This window comes from Leopardus geoffroyi, chromosome B4 (assembly GCF_018350155.1).
Source record: "Leopardus geoffroyi isolate Oge1 chromosome B4, O.geoffroyi_Oge1_pat1.0, whole genome shotgun sequence".
NCBI classification, from domain to species: Eukaryota; Metazoa; Chordata; class Mammalia; order Carnivora; family Felidae; genus Leopardus; species Leopardus geoffroyi.
Window position 1 is genome coordinate 77,310,185 of NC_059341.1, and position 14,648 is coordinate 77,324,832.

The following is a 14,648-nucleotide window of genomic DNA, read 5'->3' on the forward strand; positions in this document are numbered from 1 at the left end:
CCTGAAGCCATTCTGGAGACCGTGTTGACTAAAGGCAAGTGACACTCTGTGAGTGCAGAGTATGGTTAGCCTCTCTGTTTTCCCCAAGCAGGGAACTAGAGCTTTTGGAAATTATCAATTGAGCAGTGTCACGTCTCGCAGTTGAATTGGAAGAATTCCGGAAGAAGGTAGAACAGTCATTTGTAACCATATTTATTGAGCTATATAATGCCTTCATTCATTGATGCGTTCATCCAGGTTTTCACTTGGCACATATTTATTGAGTGCGCCTAATTCATAACAAGCGCTCTACTAGGACTTGGAAAAATAAAGATGATATGATCTCTGCTTTCCAGTAGCCAAGAATGGAAGAAACAGCTCGGGGTGGGGGGTGGGGGGGTGGGGCGGGGGGGATAAATGCAAAATAAAAGTACTATAATTCCATTTAATAAATGGTCATTTAGAATTTGGAATTGTGCTAAGCACAGAGCATTCATATTTTTTCATGCAGACTCACAGTGTGAAATAATTTTACATTATAACCAAGTATCACAGAGATCTGCTTATCCTTACTACAATGTAATGTACTCTGAACTTTTCCATTCTCCCTTTATCCCTGCCTCCATGTTGGTTGTCTCTATGTCATTGAATTTATTATTCAGTATTGAATGGCTACCCACAATTTGAAAAACTACTGGCTAACACATACAAAAAACAGTGTGGTTTAATGGAAAGGTCCCAGGTTTTATAACCAGAAAACTTGATTCCATTTGAACAAATACCTTTGGAACCCTTTTGTGCAGTAGGCATACCACAGAACCGGTTGCATTATCACTTTTTAACCCTTCGGTATCATGTTCTCCAACTATAAAACAAAAATAATAGTATAACCCCTGGGCGCCTGGTGGCTCAATGGGTTAAGCCACCGACTCTTGATTTCGGCTCAGGTCATGATCTCACAGGTTCAGAGGCCACCTTGGCCTCTGTGCTATTGGCACAGAGACTGCTTGGGATTCTCTCTCTCTCTCTCTCTCTCTCTCTCTCTCTCTCTCTCTGCCCCTCCTGTGCTCTCACACAAGTGCATGCACTCACACTCTCTCTTTTTAAAAAATGTTTCTTTTTGAAAGAGTGTGCAAGCAGGGGAGGGGCAGAGAGAAGAGGACGGAGGATCTGAAGCAGGCTCCACTATTTATGACAGCAGAAAGCCTGCTGCGGGGCTCCAACTCATGAACCAGGAAATCATGACCTGAGTGAAAGTCAGATGCTTAACCAACTGAGTCACCCAGGTGCCCCAATAAACTTTAAAACAATATATAAGGAAGTAATAGTACTATCCCTGTCTCACATGTTTATTCCCAGATCAAATGAGAGTGTGTGGAACACTATCAAAGTTTAAACTTTGTAAGCTGTAATACTAGATTGTTATGAATGTTATTTTGTTTTTATTTTTTTAATGTTTATTTACTGTTGAGAGACAGAGTAACAAAGCATGAGCAGAGGAGGGGCAGAGAGAGAGGGAGACACAAAATCCAAAGCAGGCTTCAGGCTCTGAGCTGTCAGCACAGAGCCCGATGTGGGGCTTGAACTCACAAACTGTGAGATCATGACCTGGCCAAAGTCGGACCCTCAACTGACGGAGCTACCCAGGTGCCCCTGTTATGAATATTATTAAGGAAGTTATGAAGAAAGGAAATATTGGCTGTACATGTATTTTCCCACTTAATCCTCCTCACAACCCTTTAAAGTCAGGAGCACTCAATGATTGCATTAGTTTGTGCCACCTTAGATATCTATCATACGAGAAGTATGAGGGCACAATATGTATGAAGTGCTTTAGAAGTACAGAAAAGGAAGCAGTTAATCCTACCTGGGGAGTGGGAGTGTTAGGAAAGCCTACAGAGACTTAATATCTGAGCTAGTACTTGAAAGTGAATAGGAATTTACCAGATAGAAGGGGGTGGCACATTCCTAGCAATGGGAGGATCCTGTGACCTCTCAGGAATGAGTCATGTGTATATTTAATAAATACACAAGCAAACAATTTATGGAGGTTTAGGGCTGTGAAGGAACATTTCCCTCAACACGCAGGTGACGGGGGTTCAGTGGGCGTGATGCCTTCTTAGGCAGCTTTAGCCTGAGGAGGGGATGAAGCAGCTAGCAAAATATGTAGCGACCAGACTAAGAAGGGATTGGACTTTGTCCTGAAATAGACACAATGACAAGACAATGGGGCTCAGACTGACTTTGACTAGGTTTGCATTTTACATGGGTCATATGCTCAGCTGGCTTGGAGGATTGTCTGGAGAGGGAAAAATCTGAAGGTACAAAGACTCCTCCTGTATCATTAGGGAGAGAAGACATGAGCTGAATTAGGCCAGTGGCAGTAGGGATGGAAAGGAGGGACAGATGGGAAAGATATTCATGAAATGAAGTGCATTTATTAAATGATTGGACCTAATGATTGGAAAAAGAGAAGGGGGGCGTAAAATGATTCAGCTTCTCCCTCTCCCTTTCATCCCTTATCCAATTACTGAGCACAACTCTTAAGTATCTCTTGTGTGCGCACACTTTTCTCCTTCCTACCGTCACCGCCCGAGTCTAATTCAGTAGTCCTAGCCACCAATGAAATTGTTTACCCCTCACTTACATTCTTTACACCCTGAGTGATCTTTTAAAAATGCAACTCTAGGGGCACATGGGTGGCTCAGTCAGTTAAGCATTTGACTCTTGGTTTCCACTCAGGTCATGATCTCACGGTTCAGGGGTTCGAGCCCCGAGTCGGGCTCTGTGCTGACAGCGCAGAGCCTGCTTGGGATTCTCTCTCTTCCTCTCTCTGGCCCTCCACCACTCGCGCTCTTTCTCAAAATAAATAAATAAACATTTTTTAAAAAACACAACTGTCATCATGTCTCTGTCTCGTTTAAAATCATTAATGACTTCAACTTCCTCCTCAGTAAAGACCAAAATCCCTACCAAGGCTCCCCTAACCTGGCCCTAACCTGGCCCAGCTGGCCCCTGGAGCTGCACTTCTGGACACTTCTAGAACTTATTTGCACTTCTTCCTCCACATCCCCACTGCCTTTTCACCTGGCTAAGTTCTACTCACCCGTCAAGGGCAGCTTAAGAGTTTTGCCTGTTTCAGGGGCACCCGGGTGGCTCAGTCGGTTGAGCCTCTGACTTCGGCTCAGGTCATGATCTCATGGTTCATGGCATCGGGCTCCAGCTCAGAGCCTGGAGACTGCATCGGATTCTATGTCTCCCTCTCTTTCTCTGTCTGCCTCTCCCCAGCTCATGCTTCCCCTTTCTCTCTCTCTCTCTCTCTCTCTCTCTCTCTCTCTCTCTCTCTCTCAAAAATAAATAAATAAACTTAAAAAGGGGGAGAGAGAGAGAGAGAGAGAGAGAGAGATTTGCCTGTTTCGGGAAGGTCTCTGAGGCCTGGAGCCATGCATTTGCTAGAAGTTCCCCTAGTACCCTGTTCCACCCCCCTTTCATACATGTCACCTCATGTGTACATCTTCCTGATTCTTCTAGTTACCAGTTATATGGCCTTTCACAGGTCATCTGTGCCTTTGCTCACTCATCTATAAATGGAAATCATAATAGTACCTATGCAGAGTTGTTTAGAGGAATAAATGAGGTATCATGTAAAGCACCTAGCATAGTCCCTGGCACACAGCAGGTGCTCAGGAAATATTCCCCATCTTCCCTATTAGACTATAAACTCCCAGAGAACAAGAGATGGCACTCCTCTAATTTATTGCTATATTCTTGATTTTGCAGCTCTAACAGGCATCTGAGTGAGCAGAAGTGAGTTCAGTGGGATGGTGGTAGCCATTAGGGTTGGAGACACTGCCCGCCTACACCTCCCACCACCCAAGGCACCACCACCATACCCCCGACCCCCGCCACCCCCATTCCACTTAAGCCCCTTTTCCTGCTGCACCAGCCGGGTGAGAAGAAGGCACAGAAAAGGTGAGAGAGAGTGGGGGGGGGGGGGGGGCAGGGAGGGAAGGTGGTTCTTAACCCCCTTTCTTCCCAAACTATAGCTCTCTGGTTAGGGAGGCACTGCACCTGTTATGGGAAAAGCGTGAAAGCTGGTGCCAGAAAGCATGGGTTTGATTCCCCACCCTGCCACTTATTAGAGGCGAGATCTGGGCTTGGTTATTGAATCTCCTGCTTCCGGAGTCTCACTCGCCCGGGTGGTTCCGCGGTGCCAGCGAGGTAATGGCTGTAAAAGGTCCTCTGCCTCCTAACGCGCCGTCGGAGGACGCGTGAGCACCGGGACTGCCGCCCTCCCAGCCCGAGGGGGAGGGCGGTCACCTGAGCCTGCTCCCCCGCCACCCCCGCCGGCCGCGCCGCCGCCTCGCGCCGGGAGCCGCTAATGGAATTTATGCTAATGGCGAGGACTCGGGTGACCGCCGGAGCGCGCCCGCGCCCCGCCGCCCCCGCTCCCCACCTCTGTAGGGCCGGGCCGCCGGCCCAAAAGTCGCAACAGAGCTACTGTCACCGTGGGTCACCGGGCGGCCGGAGAAGCCTGGCGCGGCGGGGCGGGGAGTTGAGGGGGGGGGGGCGGGGGGCGGAGAGCCGGCCCCTGGCTGCGGTCCGTCTAATCACACTCCGGTGTTCGTCTTCATCCTTTCGCTTCGTCCGGGTTTCTGCCTCTCGGTTCCTTGTCCTTTGATCTCCATGTCTAGAGGTCCCACTCCCTACCTCCATTCGAGAATTCTTGTCTGTCAATTAAACCGTGATGTGAGCACTTTCGCGTTCCAGGCAGTGTTTCTAAGCACGGAGGTGGGGTCCAGTGGGGTAAAAAGAGGGCGGAGTCCAGAGGTTGGGATTGTGTTCTGGGGTTCAGGAAGAGCCAGCCCCACTTCTGGCTGAGGATCAGGAAAGTCTGCCTGGAAGAAGAGGCATTTGAGCTGAGCTTTGAAGGATGCGTAGGATCCCAACGGGGAAGGGAGTAGGAAGTGACGTGGTCAGGAAGTGTTCAGAGAAAATGGAGAAGTTGATCCAGTGTGGCTGAAAAGCAAGGATCTTGATTGGTGAGGAGGGGTGAAACTGAAAAGAACTTTGACATCACAGTGTAAGGGACCTTGGAAACCATGCCAAATTAAGTTCAGTTTGATTCTCTAGGCACTAGTGAGCCATTGAAGGTTTCTGAGCAAATGACTGGCCTTACTTCCTGTTTCTCTAAAAGAAGCAGCGAAGTATAGCGGTTAAATGGGTGAGCTCTGGGGTTATACTGGCCCTGGTTCAAAGTCTACTTCCATCACTTACAATTTATGTGATGGGCAACTGGACTTCTCTGTGCCTCTATTTCCCTATCAGTTAAACTGGGATGAGAATGATAGTATAAAGCGCTGTTGAAAGGATTCAATGAAACAGTGTTTGCACTCTCAGCACGTTGCCTGGCACATACTTAGTGCTCCATAAGTATCAGTTATTATTTTTTTGTGTCTCCTTGTCTTCCTCTCTGGACAACTCATCAAAACAAAACAAAAACAAATCTTCCCAAGTCCATGGTTTCCCCGCTTCATGCCCAGGAATCACCCTCTCACAATGAATCAAGTGTTGAACTAAATCAGACTATAATAGAAGCAAGGCCCCTTTGGAAACACACCGCTGCCTCTTCTAAGCATCCAGGAACCTTGCTTAGGGGCGGGATGTAGTTATTGTACTGAACTCAACTCCACCAGATTCCAGTCTCTTTAAAAACAGAGACCACGGCTCATTCAATCCCACTTTGTCCCATCTCTGACAACATGCCTGACCTTCAGTAGGTCCCTGCTCTATACCAGGGGTTCTCAAATGTTAATATGCATTAGAATCCCTTCCAAAGTTCTTGTTAAAACACATTGCTACTGGTTTGCGGACCACACTTTGAGAACCACTGCTCTAGAATAGCGATTGAATAGGAGAGGGAAGAACCTGGTTCTTTAAAAAGACCAGAAATTTATGTAAATCATAGCAATACCAATTCTACTAACGGTGAACCCTAAAAGTCAAGCCAAGAACTAGTTCTCAGTAGTCAGACTGCGAGTCAAATCTGGGCCCTCTCCCTCTCTCTTCGATTTCTGTTATCTCCAATGTTAAATGAGAATAATGGAACCTACTTCACAGGGTTGATCTGATGATTAAAAAGGAAATTACAGGGGTGCCTCAGTTAAGCATCTGACTCTTGATTTCAGCTCAGGTCAATCATCTCATGGTTCATGAGTTTGAGCCCTGCATTTGGCTACACACTGACAGTGCAGAGCCTGCTTGGGATTCCCTTTCTCTCTCTGCCCCTCCCCTGCTCATTCTCTCTCTCTCTCTCTCTCTCTCTCTCTCTCCCTCTCTCTCTCTCAAAATAAATAAATACACTTTTTTTTTTTAATTTTTTTTTTTCAACGTTTATTTATTTTTGGGACAGAGAGAGACAGAGCATGAACGGGGGAGGGGCAGAGAGAGAGGGAGACACAGAATCGGAAACAGGCTCCAGGCTCTGAGCCATCAGCCCAGAGCCTGACGCGGGGCTCGAACTCCCGGACCGCGAGATTGTGACCTGGCTGAAGTCGGACGCTTAACCGACTGCGCCACCCAGGTGCCCCTAAATACACTTTTTTAAAAAAAGGAAATTATAGATGCAAAGTTCCCTTCCCCGATCACTTCGTTATTTACCCAGAACTTCTGCACACATTTCATTAGATCCTCCCAACAATCCCGGGGAGGGGGGGCGGTTAAGAGAGGCATTATCCCCACAAGGAGGGGGATGCTCAACTACTAGTTCCCTCCCATTTCACAGATGAGAAAGCTGAGTCGTAGAGAAGTTAAATGACTCGTCTAGAGTCTGTGCAGCTTGGGTAAATAGAGGAAAGGGCTCAAAGCAGACCAGGCTGCTCCTCCCCACTTTGCCCTTCGTTTGTTCTTGTGCCACCTCCTTCCCTTGGGTCCCTCTTGCAGCTCCTCTAGGTGTGTGTTACCTGAATCTGAATGGTAAGAAGACAGGGCAGGGGCTCTCTGCGCCTCTTGGAGACGTCCTGTTCTCTCGCTTCCCCCTAACCCTCTGCCTGCAACTTCCTCCCTACGTAGGCCCCTGTAGAACTGATACTGGCACTCTGTGTGGCAAATCTCTACCCTAAATTCGAATTCCAGAGCAACCCCTCACTAGGGGTTTAAACGTGGATTTAAACAGATCTCTTCCTTTTAGCTTGTCTCGTCATCTAGGACATAAGGAGTGGTTTCAATCTGTGGTCCCCAAACTGTAGAGTGATCACAGGAGATTCAGCCTCTGGCTCCATGAAGACTCTGAGGACCCTGTCTGTGTGGAACTGTGTAGTTGCCGGGGGAAGGATAACTGTGTAATTGTGGGTGCCTGGCTGGCTCAGTCTGTAGAGCATGCAGTTCTTGATCTCGGAGTTGTGAGTTTGAGCTCCACATGAGGCATAGAGTTTACTTTAAAAAAGTACAACCATCAGCATGTCAGGATCGTGGAGAAATTTTTTTGGAATGAAAAGTGTGGAAACCTGCCGTCTAAATATCCTCTGAAGGTCCTTGCAACTACCATCCTACGCAGCTGCGCTGGAGATTGGGCTTTAGACCACCAGGGGGCGATGCAGCCCCATACGATGTGGAAACTGAGGCCCATGGGCCAGAGGGACAGTTCCAAACTAGGACAGGGTGGGACCAAGGTTCCAGTCCTGGGTCTGTAGACCACACTGAGACCTGTTACACATAAGGTTCTGTAAGAGAGATGTATCTCCACAGGCAGGGGAAGTAAGGGACCCAGAGAGGACGGTATCCTGTGTCCCAGGCCACTCAGCACTGTGCAGACACCTGTGGTAGTGAGAGGCAATTACCCGTCTGGTTGGACCTTGAGCTGCAGCTCCTAGCCTCCCACATAGGATGGGCCTCACATTCCACCTCAGCTATCCTCGGGCAAGGGGAAGGGACTGAGGGAAGAAAAGGTACAGAACAAGGCCTGGATGGCCACACCCCAGGAATGCAGGGAACTGATGAAGACCTGGGGAAGTAGGGAAGCCTTTCTGAAGGTAGAGTTGGGGACAATCAGAGAAGAGCAGGCAGGTCAGTTCAGGCAGGGAGTTCTGTATCAAAAGGGAATAATTATTGCTTGACAATAGGAGGCATCAACTCAAGGCCAGAGGGGAGGACAGGAGAGGCCAGCATTCTCCCTCCACTCTCTCACCAACCCCCCCATCCCACCCCACTCCAACCCTGCTGAACCCTGGGCAGGGCTCTGACCCAGTTCAGCCTCTCCAGTCAGGAATTTCTTCCTGGCAAGGGCCAGAGAAACTTAAAGAGGGAATTGAGCTCCCACACACAGCTCTCAGAGGCTGAAACTCATACTCAAACTGTCAGGATCCAGAAGACTTTCCAACCCAACCTGAAGGTACACACAGACAGGTGCTCACAATGATGGGACACAGAGACTCTGCACCACCCTAGGACGAGCTCTCTCTCTCTCTCAGGCTTGATTTTAGCAGAACAAATGGAAGACGGGGTGCCTGTGTGGCTCAGTCAGTTAAGTGTCTGTCTCTTGATTTTGGCTCAGGTCATGATCTCACGATTTGTGAGTTCGAGCCCTGTATTGGAGTCCACTGTCAGCACAGAGCCTGCTTGGGATTCTCTGTCTCTCCTTCCCTCTGTGCCCCTCCCCCACTTGCATTCTCTGCCTCTCTCTAAATAAATAAACTTAAAAAAATAAAATAAAAAGAACAAATGAAGAAGGACCTAGAGCCTCCAGCCCCCTTAGTCCAGAACACTGGACCCTCACCCCTTAATGCCTCATTCTTGCTCTAGATGGGCCACCCCTTTCTCCTCCTTGGCCAAGCTCCACTCATCTGCTGTTCCTCTCTTATGTACCCCTGCTGGCTCTAAGCAGCAAATTCCTTCCCACAACCACTGTGCTCTACACGGCCTCTCTCCCTATTTGCCTGGGCTCGGGGTACCAGCCCTGACCCCCAGGCTGAGTGTCTCCTGAGCCTGTTCCTTCTGCCCTCCCACACCTCTGGGCCTTCCACGGTGCCTTTCTGAGATTTGCCAAGCCTGAGTGTTCTTCTAAGCAGAGAAGACCAGAAGGAGAGGCAACCGGAAAGGGCATTCATGTTGGCAAGTCTTCTCTGGGCAGCAGAGTGGACAGAAGGACAGGCGGGGCAAGCCAGCCATTCTGGAGAGGGTGGGCACACCCTACCTTCCCCCATCTCAACAGGACCACCTCCCAAGCTTAGAATTTTGGCTGCAACACACACACACACACACACACACACACACACACACACACACACACATACATATACATATACACACCAGGCCTATCTGCTCTGCAGAAATATGCTTCCCTGGGTCCCCTAGGGCCTGTTTCCTCATTGCCCACCAAGCCTTTCCCATCTGCTTTCACAGAGGAACCTTCAGTCATGGGTTTGACCCAGAGATCTCCCAATTTTCAAGTCTTACAGCCTTCTAGAGACAAGGCCATACCAAATTTGGGATCATTGCAGTTGCCCCATTTACAGCCCAGCCCCTGTACCTCCCTCCCACCTCAGTGCATCCCTCCCACCTCTGTGAAGCCTTTGAGGCTGGGAGGGAGGTCAGAACGGAGCCCATCTTGGCAAAATGAGAAAAGATTAGAGCAATACATTTGCTGTCAATGGCAATAAGGCTGCCTGAACAGGGGAAGAGGAATATTTGATTTCGGGCTCTCCAGGGGTCTCCGCGGAGGAACACTGGCAGAATGCAGCCTCAGGCCTGATGGAGTGGGGAGGGCTGGTCCCAGCCCCAGCCAACTAGGGACCCTGGAGTCCCAGCCCTCCCATCTCCTTATCGACCCCATCCTCTGCAGTCACCCGCAGGGTTACAGCTCCACCCCCAACCCTCCCATCATTTCTCCCTTCCCACTGCCAAACTTGTGTTTCCCCACAGCAGTTTTTCTACCCAGCACAGGGTGATGGAGCAGAAAGAACACTGCTCTAGGGGCTGGAGAGGAGGCCTGGGTTTTAACCCCCCTGCTGCATCTAAGCCAGGGACTTCATGCAAGTCACTGAGTGTCTCTGAGCCTGGGGCAGTGTGGGTTGGGGGACAATGTGCCATTTGGCATCCTGAGGTCAGCCCGGCCACTCACCACTTCAGTGGCCTTGGGTATCATCGCTTCACCTCTCTGAGCTCCCATCCCCATCCATAAAGCAGGGATGAAGCAAATAATAAGGCCTATCTATGTCCTAGGGTTGTGGCTGGTGTCAACAAAGCCTCGGATAAGAAAGCTGTAAACAAGTTTGACATAGCATTGTCTTGTTTCGTGGGGATTTGCCATAGGTTCCCTGGCTGAAGGATGGACCCAACCTTCATCCAGAAGCTCCAGAGGGTTCTTTCCAGCCCTAGGATCTCGGCTCTGAGTCCCACTCCCCCAGTGAGTAGAGGGAGTAGTTTCTCTGGAAAAGGCAGATGAGGGTTTTTTGTTTTTGTTTTTGTTTTTGTTTTTGTTTTGTCAAACAGACCTGAATTGAGGAGTCAACTCTCCTGGACCAATTCTGAAAGACATTCTGAAGAGACAGGTGTTTTAGAAGCAACTGGTCAATAGTGTCTCTTTCCAACCTCCTACCCTCATGTGTACAGGGAGTGCTGCCCCCTGGAGTTGTGCAATGGATGCAAATGAGGCAACTTCTGCCCCGACCCTGGGTGAATAGTCAAGGTGTTCCCTTGACTGACCCTTGACCCTAGGCAGCAGAGGGTGCAGAGAGCCTACAGGATGGAATTCACATCCACTTCCAGGCTGCCTGGAAACACCTGCAGTGTTTTTCATATGCTTTCTGGTCTCTACAACAGCCCAAGAAGGAGGTATAACCAACATGAGGTTGGATAACTTGCCCTAGTCGTATGCTGCAAGGAACTATGACTCAAGTTGGACCACAGCACTCGGTGCTGCCTCCTGTTGGAGCAGAAGGTTCGAGGCTTCCATCCCAGGCCTGGGTCCCTTGGCTGAGATGGGAACCTGGGTGATTCTTTAAGTGGATTATACTACTCAACCGAGGAGCACAGAGAGTGCTTTGGAGAGTATAGAGCCCTGAACAAATGCATTATACTTTCATGTGCTTCTCTTCTGGTTCCCACTTCATTTGCCACTACCCCGCCCCCCTGCCTGGTCCTCCCCTCTGGCCAGATCTCCTCACTTTATTTTCCATCTGCTACATCAGGCTCATTCATATCCTCCCCTCCCCACTCTGCCTATCCAGATCTCACCCATCCTTTGAGGCCTCCATGAAGTCTTGCTACCGTGCAAAGTGGCAATAAGGACAGACTTTCTTGACTTACTATTCACCTTTTATGAATGTGTCCTGGTCCCACAAGAGAGTCCCTAACTGATGCTCTGAGGGCCTTAGACTGTGTCTCCTATCTCTTTGTAACCTTGGGGCTTGCATAGAGTCTGGTACATACTGGGTGTCAGGAAAGCATTTATAGCGGGAGGTGATGATTGTGGTGGTGGCGCTCACGATAGAATCCACATTTGGGGTGGGGGGGGATGGTGGCAATAGCTCTGGTAGCTGTAGTGGTAGGTATGGCGGTGAGTTTGAGAGCATGCTGGTGTTGGTAGCGACGGTGGCGATGTTGATGATGTGAGTTTGAAGATGGCGGTAGCGATGGGGATAATGATGGTGATGGTGGTGATAAGAGGTGGCGGTGATAGTGGACGTGTAAATTACCTGTGGCTGCATGACAGATTACTCCCAACACGTAACGCTTCAAAACAAGACACATTTGTTCTCTCAAAGTTTCCGCAGGTCAGGAATCTGGGCGTGGTCAAACCGGGTGCCTCTGGCTTGTTTTCTCATAAGACAGCAACCAGGGTGTCGGCAGGGGCTACAGTCTCGTCTACTGGAGGCAGATTTGCTTCCGAACTCACACATGTGATCGTTGACAGGATTCAGTTCCTCTTGGGCTCTTGGACCTTGCTGGGTGTTGGCCTGAGGACTCCCTCGGTCCTTTGTCACATGGGCCTCTCCGGAGAGTAGCTGGCAACATGGCAGCTTGCTTTCCTTGATGCAAGTGAGAGAATACCCAGGACAGAAGCTACAGTCTCTTTGTCGCCTAATCTAGAAGTAACATCCCATCACCTCTACTAAATTCTCTTCACTAGAAGCGAGGCATTAAATACAGCCCATAATTTAAAATGTTTTTATTTGGGGGCGCCTGGGTGGCTCAGTCGGTTGAGCGTCCGACTTCAGCTCAGGTCACGATCTCGCGGTCTGGGAGTTCGAGCCCCGCGTCGGGCTCTGGGCTGACAGCTCAGAGCCTGGAGCCTGCTTCCGATTCTGGGTCTCCCTCTCTCTCTGCCCCTCCCCCGTTCATGCTCTGTCTCCCTCTGTCTCAAAAATAAAAATAAACGTTAAAAAAATTTAAAAAATAAAATAAAATGTTTTTATTTGAGTATAGTTGATACACAGTGTTACATTAGTTTCAGGTATACAACAGTGATTCAACTTCTCTATGTGTCATGCTGTGCTCACCACAAGTATAGCTGCCATCTGTCACCATACACTGCTAATACAATATCATTAACTATATTCCCTATGCTGTGCCTTTTATTTCCATGATTTAGTCATCCCATAACTGGGAGCCTGTATCTCCCAGTCCCCTTCACCCATTTTGTCCATCCCCCTCCCCCCTCCTTTCTGGCAACCATCAGTTTGTTCTCTGTATTTATAGGTCTGATTCTGCATTTGTTTTGTTTATGCATTTGTTGTTTTAGATTCCATATATGAGTGCAATCATATGGTATTTGTCTTTCTTAGTCTGATTTATTTCACATAGCATAATACTCTCTATGTCATCCACATTGTCGCAAATGGCATATCGCATCCTTTTTTAAGGCTGCATAATATTCATTATATGTACATATATATATACACACACACATATATATACACACACACATATATATACACACACATATATACACATATATATACACACACATATATATATACACATATACACACACACACACACACATATATATATATATATAAATGCATATCTCACATCTTTATCCATTTGTCTTTTGATGCCCACTTAGGTTGCTGCTTCCAAATGTTGGCTATTATAAATGATGATGCAGCAAACATGGGGTGAATATACCTTTTCAAATGAGTGCTTTTGTTTTCTTTGGGTAAATAACCCATAGTGCGATCACCGGATCATGAGGCAATTCTATTTTTAACTTTTGGAGGAACCTCCATATCCTTTTCCACAGTGGCTGCACAATCTTGCATTCCCACCAACAGGGCACGAGGGTTCCTTTCCCCCCACATCCTCACCAACACAAATACAGCCCATACTTGACAGGATAGGATGATACAAGGGCATGAATGCTGGGAGGCAGTGGCCACTGGGAGTCACCTTAGAGGCTGCCTGCTACAATGGCTATGGCGGTGATGAGATGGTAGAGGAGGAAAGATGGAGAAGTACAATCGTATCAGGGATGGTAGGGTATCAGAGAGTGGAAGTATTGGTGTCCATAATAGAGTTGGAAAATGGTTCCCCCAAACTAGATCTGGGCAGAGGGGTGCAGCTGACTGGAGCCAGATATACAACACCCACTCTCCTCCACCACACTCCAGCCTCATCCCAGGTCCAGGCCCATATCCATTCCCCTAGAGTACTCCCTCCCCATTGCTTTCTTTGCCAATCATCCCCACCCTAGGCTGATGTTCTCCTTTAGGCAATTAATGAGCTAACTAATGGCCAAATGGAGAGCAATTACCACCAGCAATCAAAGGAAAGAGGAAGAGAGTGGTCAGAGGCCCAAGGGAGACAAAGAGGTGTTGCCTGTTTGGGGGCTGGGCTGTGGTTCTTGCGAGGTGGATAAAGCCATCCACCCGATGCTATACTGAGTCCTCATGTCCTTGGTCTCCAGCTCCACATTCCCATAGGACGGAGCCCACCACCACCATCCCTTTATGTTTCCTCTCTCAATTCTTCACAAAGGCTTTAGGCTAGAGCTTCGCTAAGCCCAGAGCAGCCCATCCTCTCCAGTCCCCCTGCCTCTATCTCCTTCCTCTAATCTCTTCCTACTTCTGACTACCTGCCTTTTCTTAAAATCCCCCCAATATTTCCCCTGTCCTTTGATAAGCACAGAAGGGGCTCATCTTTCCTGATGTCTCATACCTTCCATGGCCATCACTAAGCCCCCTCATCCTACCCCAATGCCAAGGCATTTAGGTCTGGTAAGCCAAAATAAAGCCTATTATCCGGAAACGTCTCTTTAAGCAGCCAGGTGATATTAGGTGCCGTGGAGCCAAGTCCTCTTGCAGTAGAATCATCAGGTTGAGTGACAGGGGTAAAATAGATTGGGAGTGAGGAGACCAGGATTCTAATCCCAGATTTGTCACTCACTAATCATGCCACTTCTATTCAATGTTCTCATCTGTTTAATGGTGGTAGTTGGAGGTGGAGGGTGGATCAGATGGCCTCTAAAGACCCTGCCAGTTCTGAAGTTCTCGGATGCTAATTCCCATGAGAAGGGTGGAAGTTGAGTGGAGGATGATAGCCAGGCTAGAAGGCCAAGGACTACGTGGCTGACAGAATAGTGTCTGCTTGCAAAGGACAGTGAAACCTGGTCATAGTAGGGGGTCTTTACTCCGTGCACTGTAGGGCCCAAGGCCACCCCAACCTTCCTT